Source organism: Pseudorca crassidens, chromosome 3, assembly GCF_039906515.1.
Source record: "Pseudorca crassidens isolate mPseCra1 chromosome 3, mPseCra1.hap1, whole genome shotgun sequence".
Lineage (NCBI taxonomy): Eukaryota > Metazoa > Chordata > Mammalia > Artiodactyla > Delphinidae > Pseudorca > Pseudorca crassidens.
The window spans coordinates 135263926-135277946 of record NC_090298.1 but is presented as its reverse complement, the minus strand read 5'-3'; the positions used below and the strand labels follow the sequence as shown (position 1 = coordinate 135277946).

General features: G+C 35.2%; 1 pseudogene; it reads left to right on the top strand.

Moving 5' to 3' along the window:
* Positions 1-1441: 1441 nt before the first annotated feature.
* Positions 1442-12454, top strand: LOC137220579 (olfactory receptor 2T27-like; annotated as a pseudogene).
* Positions 12455-14021: the final 1567 nt, after the last annotated feature.

The following is a 14021-nucleotide window of genomic DNA, read 5'->3' as shown; positions in this document are numbered from 1 at the left end:
TGTTGTTGGCTGTGAAGAGACAGCCTGAGAGGAGGTAAGTGAGGAAATCTGCAACCAGGAATACTTGTGGAGGAAACTCGGACTGCCATAGAAGCAAAGCACCATTGTTGAGTGACGTGCAATGGGCAGGGCCACCATTGCAACCTCTCTCCCCACATTCCCACCTCTGCCTCCTCAGACACTTAGGAAGGGCCCTTGCCAGGGCAGGCTCTCTTGCGCCTGTGGCCTCTGGCTCCCCGGCATGCCCTGTCACTGCCAAGGACAGCTCTATTGTGCCCGTGGCCACCAGCTACCCTGTGTGCCCTGTCCCCACTAGGGCTTCTGCGACCCTGGCCACTGCAGTCTCCATGCCCCCTCCTCACCAGGGAAGACTCAGGAACAGACACCTGTTGGTGGCCCACACACAGAGGTGGGGCTGAAACCAGAGTTGAGACCCAGGGGCTGTGCGACTAAGGAAGAAGAGCTGAAATCTCTCCTTGCAGCTGTGCAAACCATGAATTGACTCCACTATGCCTAGCTTTGTAAACTCAGCACCTACAGAACATCTGGACAGACAATGAGTGCTCCCACAGCCCAGACAGTTCTAGCTTTAGCAGCTGTAGACTTTGTGGGCACATACACATGGGGGTTTGGCAAGGCCAGAGACTCAGCTGCTCCCATAGTGCCCACAGTGGGTCCAGACACATGATTACTGCAAACCTGGGCCTGACTTCAGTGGGTCTACGCTGGTGGCCTGGTGAAAACAACAATTGAGAGACAGCAGGGTCAATTGCTGCATACCCACAGTTAAGGTGAGGCTGAGAGCTGTGTCAACAAGCGTACAATCTGAGAGCTTGCACAATGGGTAAAAGGTGACACAAAAGAGCACACCCACAGGTAAACAGCTCCAGAGGAGGAATACTCATTGGCTTCCCTCCCACTGCGAGTGTTCCAATCCTGTCTACCTCACACTACAGATCACAGATAAGCTAAGAAACAGATATGGGGTCCTCTACTCCAACAACTAGGGAGCAAACCTCACTTCTGACAGGGCAGTGACAAGCACAGAGCAAAGGGGAACACAGACCTGCCCATCAGCAGACAAGCTGTCAGAAGTCATACTGAGCTCACAGTCACCTCAAAACACACCACTTGACAAGGCCCTGTCCATCAGAGGAGCAAGACCAAGCTCCAACCACCACTGGCAGGCACCAGCCCCTTCCACCAAGAGGCCTGCACAAGCACCCGGACCAACCTCACCCACTAGGGGGCAGACACCAGAAGCAAGAACTATGATCCTGCAGCCTGAGGAAAGGAGACCACAAACAGAAAGTTACACAAAATGAGACAACAGAGAAATATTTTGCAAACAAAGTAACACAATAAAACCCCACAAGAATAGCTAAATGAAGAGGAGATAGGTAATCGACCTGAAAAATAATATAGACTAATAATAGTAAACATGATCCAAAATCGCGGAAAAAGAACGGAGGCACATATCGAGAAGATGCAAGAAATGTTTAACAAGGAGCTAGAAGATATAAAGAACAAACCGTTGAACAATACAATCATGGAAATGAAAAATACACTAGAAGGAATCAATACCAGAATAACTGAGGCAGAAGAACAAATAAGTGAGCTGGAAGACACAGCAGTGGAAATCACTGCCACAGAACAGAATAAAGAAAAAAAGAATGAAAAAAAATGAGGACACTCTCAGAAACCTCTGGGACAATATTAAACACACCAACATTTGCAATATAGGGGTCCCAGAAGGAGAAAAGCAAGAGAAAGGGCCTGAGAAAATATTTGAAGAGATTATAGCCAAAAACACTCACTCAAGTCCAGGAAGCACAGAGAATCCCATACAGGGTGAAGCCAAGGAGGAATGTGGCAAGACACATATTAATCAAACTGAGAAAAATTAAAGAAAAAATACTAAAAGCAACAAGAGAAAAACAACAAATAATATACAAGGAATTCCCATAAGGTTATCAGCTGATTTTTTTCAGCAGAAACTCTGCAAGCCAGAAGGGAGTGACATGATATATTTCAAGTGATGAAAGGAAAAAAACCTACAACAAAGAATACTCTAACCAGCAAGGCTCACTTCAGATTGGATGGAGAAATCAAAAGCTTTACAGACAAGCAAAAGCTAAGAGAATTCAGCACCACCAAACCAGCATTGCAACAAATGCTAAAGGACTTCTCTAGGCAGGAAAGAGACCAGCAATTTATAACAACCTTGTAAATACATACATTGCTATATCAAAACCCCATGGGAACAGCAAACTCAAAAACTACAATAGATACACAAACAAACAGGAAAAAGCAACCTAAACACAACACGAGAGAAAGAAGAACAAACAAAGCCTAAAGTTAGTAGAAGGAAAGAAATAATAAAGATCACAGCAGAAATAGAGGCAAAGAAAATAGCAAATATCAATGAAACTAAAAGCTGGTTCTTTGAGAAGATAAACAAAATTGAAAAAGCTTTAGCCAGACTCATCAAAAAAAAGGGAGAGGACTCAAATCAATAAAGTTAGAAATGAAAATGGAGAAGTGATAACTGGCACTACAGAAATAAAAAGGATCCTAAGAGACTACTACAAGCAACTATATGCCAATAAAATGGACAACCTAGAAGAAATGGACACAATCTTAGAAAGGTACAACCTTCCCAGACTGAACCAGGAAGACATAGAAAATATGAACAGACAAATTATAAGTACCGAAATTGAAACCGTGATTTAAAAACTTCCAAGAAACAAAAGTCCAGGACCATATGGCTTCACAGGCCAATTCTATGAAACATTTAGAAAAGAGTTAACACCTATCCTTCTCAAACTCTTCCAAAATATAGCAGAGGGAGGAACACTCCCTAATTCATTCTACGAGGCCACAATCATCCTGATACCAAAACCACACAAAGATGTCACACACACAAAAACGAAAATTATGTGCCTATATCACAGATGAACATAGACACAAAATTCCTCAACAAAATACTAGCAAACCAAATCCAACAATATATTAAAAGTATCATACACGGGCTTCCCTGGTGGTGCAGTGGTTGAGAGTCTGCCTGCCGATGCAGGGGACATAGGTTCGTACCCCGGTCCGGGAAGATCCCACATGCCGCGGAGCGGCTGCGCCCGTGAGCCATGGCCGCTGAGCCTGTGCGTCCAGAGCCTGTTGCTCTGCAATGGGAGAGGCCACAACAGTGAGAGGCCCGCGTACCGCAAAAAAAAAAAAAGAAAAAAAATGTATCATACACCATGATCAAGTGGGTTTTATCCCAGGTATGCAAGGATTCTTCAGTATACGCAAATGAATCAATGTGACACACCACATAATAAACTGAATAATAAAAACCATATGATCATCTCAATAGATGCAGAAATGCTTTTGACAAAATTCAACACCCATTTATGATAAAAAACTCTCCAGAAAATGGGCATAAAGGGAAACTACCTCAACATAATAAAGGCCATATACGACAAACCCATAGCAAACATCTTTCTCAATGGTGGAAAACTGAAAGCATTTCCTCTAAGATCAGGAACATAACAAGGATCTCTACTCTCTCCACTTTTATTCAACATAATTTTGGAAGTCTTAGTCACAGGAATCACAGAAGGAAAAGAAATTGCAGGAATCCAAATTGGAAACGAAGAAGTAAAACTGTCACTGTTTGCAGTTGACATGATACTATACATAGAGAATCCTAAAGATGCTACCAGAAAACTACTAGAGCTCGTGAATTCAGTAAAGTTGAAGGATACAAAATTAATACAGAAAAATCTCTTGCATTCCTATACACTAACAATGAAAGATCAGAAAGAGAAATTAAGGAAACAATCTCATTTACCATTTCATCAAAAAGAATAAAATACCTAGGTATAAACCTACCTAAGGAGGCAAAAGAGTGTGTACTCTAAAAACTAGAAGATGCTGATGATAGGAATTGATGATGACACAAACAGATGAAAGATATACGGTGTTCCTGGAATAGAAGAATCAATGAAAATGACTCTACTACCCAAAGCAATCTACAGATTCAATGCAATACATATAAAATTATCAATGGCATTTTTTGCAGAACTAGAACAAAAAGTCTTGCAATTTTTACGGTGACACAAATGACTGTGAATAGCAAAAGCAATCATGAGAAAGAAAAAGTGAGCTGGAAGAATCAGGCTGCCTAACTTCAGACGATACTACAAAGCTACAGCCATGAAAATAGTATGGTACTGGCACAAAAACAGAAATATATATCAATGGAAAAGGAGAGAAGTTCCAGAGATAAAATCACACACCTATGGTCACCTAGTCTATGACAAAGGAGGCAAGAGTATACAATCGGAAAAAGAGTCTCTTCAATATGTGGTGCTGGGAAAGCTGGACAGATACATGTAAAAGAATGAAGTTAGAACATTCTCTAACACTATACAGAAAAATAAACTCAAAATGGATTAAAGAACTAAATGTAAGACCAGACACTATAAATCTTTTAGAGGAAAACAGACAGGACACTATCTGACATAAATTGCAGCAAAATCTTTTAAAATCTGTCGCCTAGAGTAATGAAAATAAAAACAAAAATAAGCAAATGGGACCTAATTAAACTCAAAATATTTTGCACAGCAAAGGAAGTCATAGCAAAACAAAAAGACAACCCACAGAATGGGAGAAAGTATTTGCAAACAAAGTGACCAATTAGGGATTAATCTAAAAATATACAAACAGCTCATGTAGCTCAATATCAGAAAACAAGAACCCAATCAAAAAAATGAGCAGAAGATCTAAATAGTCATTTCTCCAAAGAAGGCATAAAGATGGCCAACAGACACATGAAAAGATGCTCAACATCACTAATTAGTAGAGAAATGCAAATCAAAACTACAATGAGGTATCCCCTCACACCAGTCAGAATGGCCATCATCAAAATATCTACAAACAATAAATGATGGAGAGGGTGTGGAGAAAAGGGAACCCTCTTGCACTGTTGGTGGGAATGTAAATTGGTACAGCCACTATGGAGAATAGTATAGAGGTTCCTTAAAAAAATAAAGTTGCCATATGATCCAGCAATCCCTCTCCTGGGCATATGTCTGGAAAAGATGAAAACTCTAATTAGAAAAGATACATGCACTCTGATGTTCATAGCAATGCTATTTACAATAGCCAAGACATGGAAGAAACCTAAATGTTTATTGACAGGTGAATGAATAAATAAAATGTGGTATATATATATATATATATATATATATATACATACACACACACACAATGGAATACTACTTAGCCACAAAAAAGAATGAAATAATGCCATTTGCAGCAGCATGAATGGACCTAGAGATTATCATACTAAGTGAAGTCAGACAGAGAAAGACAAATACCATATGATATCACTTACATGTGGAATTAAAATATGATAAAATGAACATATTTAAAAAACAGAAACAGGCTCACAGACATATACAATAAACTTATGGTTGCCAAAACATATGAAAAACTATCAATGAAAATATCTGAATCACTTTGCTGTATACCAGAAACTAACACAACGTTGTAAATCAGCAATACTTCAATAAAAACTTTTTTAAAAAAGAGTAAGTTTGGGGCTTCCCTGGTGGCACAGTGGTTGAGAGTCCGTCTGCCGATACAGGGGACATGGGTTCATGCCCTGGTCCGGGAAGATCCCACATGTCGTGGAGCGGCTGGGCCCATGAGCCATGGCTGCTGAGCCTGCACATCCGGAGCCTGTGCTCCGCAACGGGAGAGGCCCCAGCAGTGAGAAGCCCGTGTACCACAAAAAAAAAAAAAAAAAAAAGAGTAAGTGTTTCTTGCCTTTGATGTGCATTATTTTCACCAATAACCAGTGATAATTCAATTAACTTTTTTTTTTTTTTTGGTCACAGTATAGTCTGGAATACTTGTTCCATCTTCCACTGGCAATTATTGTACCATTCTATTGTCATCTGATCAGATTAGGAGATCAATTTCCGATTCCTATTTTTGAATTTCTATCTCCTAGTACATTTTTTGGCAAAAAAAAAAAAAAATGCTGTGTATAAAGCATTTGTATTATATTGTAAATAGAATTCACTCATTATTTTCCAGGTATAATTGATTTTTACCATAGGAAATTAGATGCTTGTTTATATTTTAGAAGGGCTGGAAGAATGAAGGCAATTTTGGGGTGGTCTTAGAAACTCACTTGGAAGGTGCTACAAATCTCAGGATTTGTGTGATGGTCCTACTGATGGCCTCAGTCTCTAGCACCTATATAGTATATTTCCTAGAAGCTCACCAGGAAGCTAATTAAAACTCATGTTTGCTTATGCATCTCCCTTCCTCAGATAATAACTCCTTTTATTGTCTTCTATTTTTCAAATCATGTGTAAATTCCTCTCATTTGTAAATGTTAGCCATGAACCATACAGGTAATGGTATTCTGGGAAACATGGGTCGAGTTGATGCCAACCTAATAACAGTGAGCCTGGTATATAAAGATTGTTACTCATGTTAGAAGTAGTGTGATTTTTTTGGACCTTATGCTTCTTTAATAGAAAGGAGATCTTACTGAATGGTCCTTATATTCCCAATTATTTTCATTGATAACAAAACTAGATTAAAACTTTGAGTTATCTTTAAAAAATTTCTAAAGTATTATTGTGCATACGCTATTCTAAAGCTCAAAGGAAACTTTAAGAAAAGACTGAATTTAACAGAAAAAAAACATATATTAATTCCAAAATTATTTTTACACTTTGCCCTTTTTAGTAGTTATAATGCTAATAATTGGGTTTTTTACCCTTTTTCTGAATATTTTGGTAAGTTTGCACAAATAAGCACTGTTGTGAAAGGAGAGATGGGCTTTCTAATTACATGGTTGTTGTAATGATTTTGAGGTGTGTTCAAGTCCCTCTCAAATGCTGATTTCTGTTGAATTTAGATTTTCACACTATATTTAAAATTTTTCTAAGTAGAGTAAAAAATTCTAAATCAAAACTTTAGTGATATTAAAGTTGTGTGTATGTAAAACATGGTGGATATGATCACAGGTACTGAAGCAGTATTATTCACAGTGCCTTACTGGTAGAGACATTAGCAGGCCTGAGGATTTAACATAAAGGTAAAGTACTTAGAACTCTGGTTGACACATAGAAAGTAATCAATAAATGATAACACTAGTTTGATATACAAATACACACTAGAAAAATCCAATGGCTAACACTACAACCAATACTACATCAAACGAATCTCACCATGTGACCTAACCTAACTAACCTCACAGTGTGACCTAATTATCTCCCAGGTAACTAAAACTCAGCTAGATGTATCATTCCCAAATTAAGCTCAACTTCTGAGAAACATTATATATGCCTCTCTATATATAGAAAAATGAGAATAATTTTGCAATTAAGAGTGCACAGGGTTACTTTAATAAGATATGTGCAATACTATCACAAATGTACAAAATTCACAAAGGTAGATGCATATTTCTAGTTGAAAAAGACCCAGAAACTTACTGTACATGGGTGATATATTAAAAATATATGTTGGCTGGGCTTCCCTGGTGGTGCAGTGGTTGAGAGTCTGCCTGCCGATGCGGGGGACACGGGTTCGTGCCCCGGTCCGGGAAGATCCCACATGCCGCGGAGCGGCTAGGCCCGTGAGCCATGGACGCTGAGCCTGCGCGTCCGGAGCCTGTGCTCCGCAACGGGAGAGGCCAAAACAGTGAGAGGCCTGCATACCGCAAAAAAAAAAAAAAAAAAAAAAAAAAAAAAAAAAAATATATATATATATATATATATATATATGCTGTTACATAAGTCTCTAGTTTGTGATATGACCAGAAGGTAACACAAAACTATATAGATCAATTCATAGTCCTAATTATATTTAGTCATAAAATTCAAGCTCAACTCCACATCGTGAAACTTTTATTCTCTCCTGTGCATCTTTCACTATCCTAATAAATTTGCAATAATTAATTAACATTATCCTCACAAAACCCTATACATGTATCCTCTTATTATCCCATTTTATACATGAAAAACCAAAGGTCAAGTAACATATCTGAGGTCATTAAACAATGGTGAAGTCAGGAAAGAAGTACACTTGCTCTGGATCTTAAATGACAGATATTCTATAGTCGCATCTATTAAATTCTGAACTGGGATATTGACATGGCAATTTTTGAACTGTCAAGGTGGAGTAATCTGGTGCTGATAAACAAATGATTATGAAATTGACTGATATTTTTGTTTGTTTCTAAGAGGACAGGCTTATTTATTTGGGTATTTGAAGGACAATGGAACGATTATGCTACTGTCTACCTAAAGGAGGAGAGAGGCAAACAAGGGACATTTTCTCTGAGGACAGTACAGGTGGAATTATAAGTTGTCACAACTCTTTACGGTAGAGAGATTTTTGTGGGCTAGTTAACCTCCTTAGTTCATTGATAATGTATGGACCTGACATCAAGAGATGAGTCACTCTGGATACTTCTATGTGCAATGTTTCCGTCTACATAAAGAAATTTCTGGTGATATTTTGAGGGAAAATAATTAAAATTTATAGTTAGTATTTCTGGGGAAAAAATGGATTTATTTGATGCCAAATAATTAGTTGAAAGGCTTGATGTTGACCAGGAACTTTTCTTTATAAGACACAACATCAGCCTTGTTTTGCAATACAGGTAAAAATAAAATTACAGAATAATTTATTCAAAATTGTAATTCAATATAAATAATAAGTGAAATAGAGCAATACTTTTAAATACCAGATTTATGTACTTACCACATGTATCTGATGTGATATATCCTTCCATTAAAAAAAAGAAAAGAAAAACTTGGCTCAATTTTTGAATTAAAAAATATACATACCCAGAATGTATAGCCATTGAATATCTTTTAACATGGACAGTGGGATTTATCTATTTGTTTACTTACTTACTTATGTATTTATTTGCCTCTGAAGATTCAAATTAGGAATCTTTTTAAAATTTGTAAGTGTAAAAATTTTGACTTTATCAAAATAAATATAACAATTTAATATATTTTGTTGAAAAAAGATACATTAGGGAAAATGCATCTTTTGCTCCTACTCTTAATTAAGCACAAAGGACTGCATATTTGATATGCTTCTTATTCATAATACTTAAACAGTGTAAAAGGTAAGTATTTGAGTTAAAACTGGTTAAACTTTGAGCCGTTTGGATTTTAAGATCTTACCAGTTATTTCAGTTGAATAAATTGACTCTTCATATAAAAAAAAATCTATGCAGTTTTTTAATAAGTTGTCAGTCACATCTGTAAATGTGTTTTTAAAAAGTCTTCAGTACTTAAAATATTGAAAATATAATTGACATATACACTAATATGTATAAAATGGATAACTAATAAGAACCTGCTGTATAAAAAATTAGTAAAATAAAATTTAAAACTTTTTAAAAATTTAATTAATTAATTTTAAAAAAAGAAAATATAATTTTCATCAAATTATGGACTATTATATAAAATATCATTTGTGGAAATCATTTAAACAACATGAGGTAAAATAACATTTTATATTAATACTAAAACAACAGTCTATGATTCTGTCTACTTTCTTGCATGTTAATTTTCACTTTGGAGTGGGTAAACAGAACAAAATACTCACCTCATGTGGTCTTGGACTTCAAGAAATCACATACCAAGTTATTTGGTTGTAAACAAGAAGAGTAGCCAATTGGAAGTAACTCAAAATTTCAAAATTCTTACTGAGTGTCTAAAGTCTTTATGGCGCTGTAATAACACTATCTGTTCAAGGGAGAACATCACACTAAGAGAGGATTAAAAATATAGAAGGATAGCCTTTTAATAAATTACTTACTATTTTATAATTCCCTTATCCTATCTAGGTTACATCTGCATCTGCCAACAGTGGTAACATGCACTACTGGTTTAGGATAGCTGACTCTGTAAAATATACATTTTTATACTAAAAGATGCATTTATATTTAGAGACAATACAATTAATTTACCATCAGGAATTAAAATACTTAGTGTTTTTTTTTAATTTTCTCATTGAAGCATTTTACTCACTTCTTTTCCTTCAAGCAAAGTGTATGTAACTTCATAGACACTGTTCATAAAGACTTGGGATAAGAAGAGATACCAAATAAATCCTGAGTGAAGATAATCTTTTTTTTTTTCCTAATTGAGTTGGCTTGTTTAAAGAAATTCTTGTTCAGGAGTCAATGCTAATTTTGGTGGAATTTCTTATATAGAACAACATATAAATGGTCAAGTTTCAAGCCATAAAAGCAAGTCACTATAGATCATGACAGCCACTAACTACATTCTTCAAGGAGCAAGTCTAATTGTGTGAAATTTAATTTCTGGTATTATTGTGCTTTATTATGTCACAATTTTGAGGGACACCTTGAAAAATGTAATGCCTGTACATAAGCAAATTACTTCTCAAATTGCACTTGAAACCTATCAATGGAGCTTCTCTCCAGCTTTTTCTCTACAGAATAGGTTATTTTCTCATTAGATAAGTGCTGTATGTTTTCTTACACCCAGAGTTTTACTGAACTACAGCACAGATAAAGAAAATTACCAAGCCCACTGGCCAGAATAGATCAATAACAGTCATTTGATTGTTTGCTACTGTTTTTGTTTTTCATAGTATCAACAGTCTTGTGACTATGTGACCTCAGGATTTGGAATCTGACTCAGCAAGCAGCCTGTTTGAGCTTTTTTCTATACTTTCTGGATGGTCTTAGATTGTCAATTGTCAAATTTCAAAAAAAGTTCTTATACATTCTTTATTTAAAAACAGAACACCTTAAACCAATTTCGTTTTTAGAGAATTAGGTAACAGCTAAGACTAGATCAGAACACTTGCAAACATTTACATCTAATTATAGTTCTAGTTCCAGTACTCTATATCTGCACGTATTAGTTGATCTCTTTGAGAGTCTAATCATATTTTGAAAACAAAGAAAGTAACCCTTTGAAGACTGTTATAGTGGTCAAAATGACATATGTAAAACACTGAAAAGATTTTGTGTAGGTGTACAGAAGATTACTTATTTACTTAAGACTGAAAACTTATCTAATCTCTAGTACTTGGAAATCAGAACTATTCAAGACCACAGAATGACTTTAAGTATGTGTTGGATATTTTTTATAGATAAATAGATAGATCTATAGAGATATATATTTAATTTTTTATTCTTTTAATTAAATTGTACTTAGAAAATTTCAAAGATTTTAAATACATTTCCTTAAAATACTGAACGTGTCCAATCCTGAGAATTATTTATAAATCTGTCTTAAGAAATTTTGCACTAAAGTTGTGAGAGTGACAACATTCTGTGATATCACATATAATTAAATGTAGTCAAACCACATTATATATGAAATATATCATTGATATTGCTAAGAAGAAAATGAAAGTGACACATTGTAAAATAAGAGTGGTACAAAAGTGGATAGAGAGTGGATCTAAAGATTTTTGTAAACTCTATCCAAGGTAATGAATTAGGATGGACAGAATGGAGATATGGAAAAATAGGACCACTGGGACTGCCTTTGTTCTCCTGGGACTGTTTTACCAAATCCAGACCCCCCAAGCTACTTTTTACTTTCATCTTCCTAGTTTTTCTTGTCGCCCATATTGTCAATGTTATGATGGTGATTCTCATTTGGTTGGACTCTCACCTCCATACTCCTATGAAATTTCTTCTCAGTTAACTTTCTTTGATGGACCTCTTGTATATCTCTACTTTTGTCTGGAAAAAACAACATTTCCTATACTAATTGTGTAATTCAGCATTTCCTGTTCATGACTCTGGTGGGAGCAGAGTGCCTTCTCGTGGCAGTCATGGCTTACGACTGCTATGTGGCAATATTGCATCCCCTCCACTACTCAGTTCTCATGTGCCCTACAGTTTGCATTTTCATGGTGGTTGGCACTTGGCTGAATGCACTTCTCAATGCCTTCATCAATGTTGTCTATGTTCTGAATCTTCCTTATTGTGGCTCCAGGGACATCCATCATTTCTTCTGTGAGATCCCAGCTCTTCTGGAACTTGTTTGTGCTGACACTTCTCTTTATGAAAATGGTTTTTTTGTCAGTGGTGTTGTATTTCTCCTCTTTCCAATATCTGCCATAATGGCTTCATATGGGCAGATTCTCTACACTGTTTTGAGATTAGGATTAAATATGGGGATGAGGAAGACTTTGGCAACGTGTTCTTCCCATATGATTGTGGTGACTCTCTTCTATGGACTAATCATCATCAAGTATTTTCTTCTCAAAGCCTATCACACTGCTGAGCAGGACAAAGTGGTCTCTATCTTTTACACCATCCTCACTCCCATGCTCAATCCCCTCATCTACAGTCTGAGAAACAGAGATGGCTGGAGCCCTCAGGAAAGTCTTCAGAAGAAAAGTAACCATAAGAAGTTGATATCTATTGAGAATAGGAGAAGAAAGGATAGACCTTAGTTACAGAAGGATTTCACTGTAACAGAGATGAGCAATATACAGCCAGCAAATGGTACTTTTCTGTAGACGTCTCATGGCCAAACCACTTCACCCTATCCCCTGTGGACTACTAATGAAACAGAGCATGCCTTGCTGCTATGCTGCATAATATCTTCACACATTTATTAAGAAAAATGCAATGTCATAGATCTGCCAGTCGACAATCAATATAAAAAACAAGTCTTTTTTTTTTAATTAGGGAAGAGAAAAAATGTGAATCCTAAGTAGTATTGACTCTATACTACATTTTAAACTAATTTTCCCTAAACCACTGTATTGTAACAATATTTGTCAATACTTATTATACATTGGTCATAACTTTATTTTCCAATTCTTATGACAACATATTTAATTTTGAATATATTATTCAAGTGTGGCTCACAAACACAAAATTTTCTTCTTGTTCTTACCACTTTATATTGGAAGTGATGTTGTATGTTTGGTTTTTTTTGTTTTGTTTTACTAATTTCTAGAACCACAATAGTATAGCTTTGATAATATTTATCTAATTATCTATAGTAGTTTGACTTTATAATTATAGTCTATTTAACTATTTTTAAAATTTATCATACCATTTCCTTCCAAATTATAAACTTCTTTCTATGAAAGGTTCCACTTTGTGAAAAATACTTTTTTCTTACTAAATCTTCAAAAGTGAAAATAATGGGTCCAAGGGAATAATTATTTTTTGATGTTTATTTCTTATCAAATTGATGAGTCATGTACATTTATAACATAACAGATATATATGTGTGTGTGCATAGTTTATGTGTATACGAACCAATTCATAAAATTGGTATATATGATTTTATGCTTTTTATTTTATTGAGTTAGTAAATGATGAGTCCTCATTGTAATTGCAATATATATTTATTCATTTAGTTTCAATTGATTTTGAAAATTTTCTTGTGTGTGTGCTATATTAACATCTTGTTTTGGATTTTTTTCATGCTACACTTACCCATTTATTATTTCTGATCTTTATATTTTTTACATATTTGACTTATTGATATATTTGACCTTTAACAATTTATTCTTAAAAATCCATTAATTCTCTTATAGTTCAATGCTGTGGTCATAAATTACACATTTGAATTTACACAACATTCACTGAGTAATTTTGGTTATTAAGAAATATTTTCACTCCACATAATTTGTTTTGTACTTTCATTTATCTTTTTACTGGTTGTTTTTGTCTTTTAAATGTAAATTAGAATTACATCTTCAACTAGATTAAAAATATTTTATCTTTGTGTCTACATATAGTCCTGCAGCTGTATTTAATAAGCAATAAATTGTCTCTCATTCTGAAAAGATACTTAATTAGATATTATGTTCTCAGCTAGACCTGATTCACCACAGCAATGAAAGTAAATATAATTGTTTTCCAGAGATAACAACTGTTCTCATTTTTATAGTTTTATAATATACTCTAATATTTGAATTTTTTTATCCCTGCTTATATTTTTAATAAACACACTCTATTAATT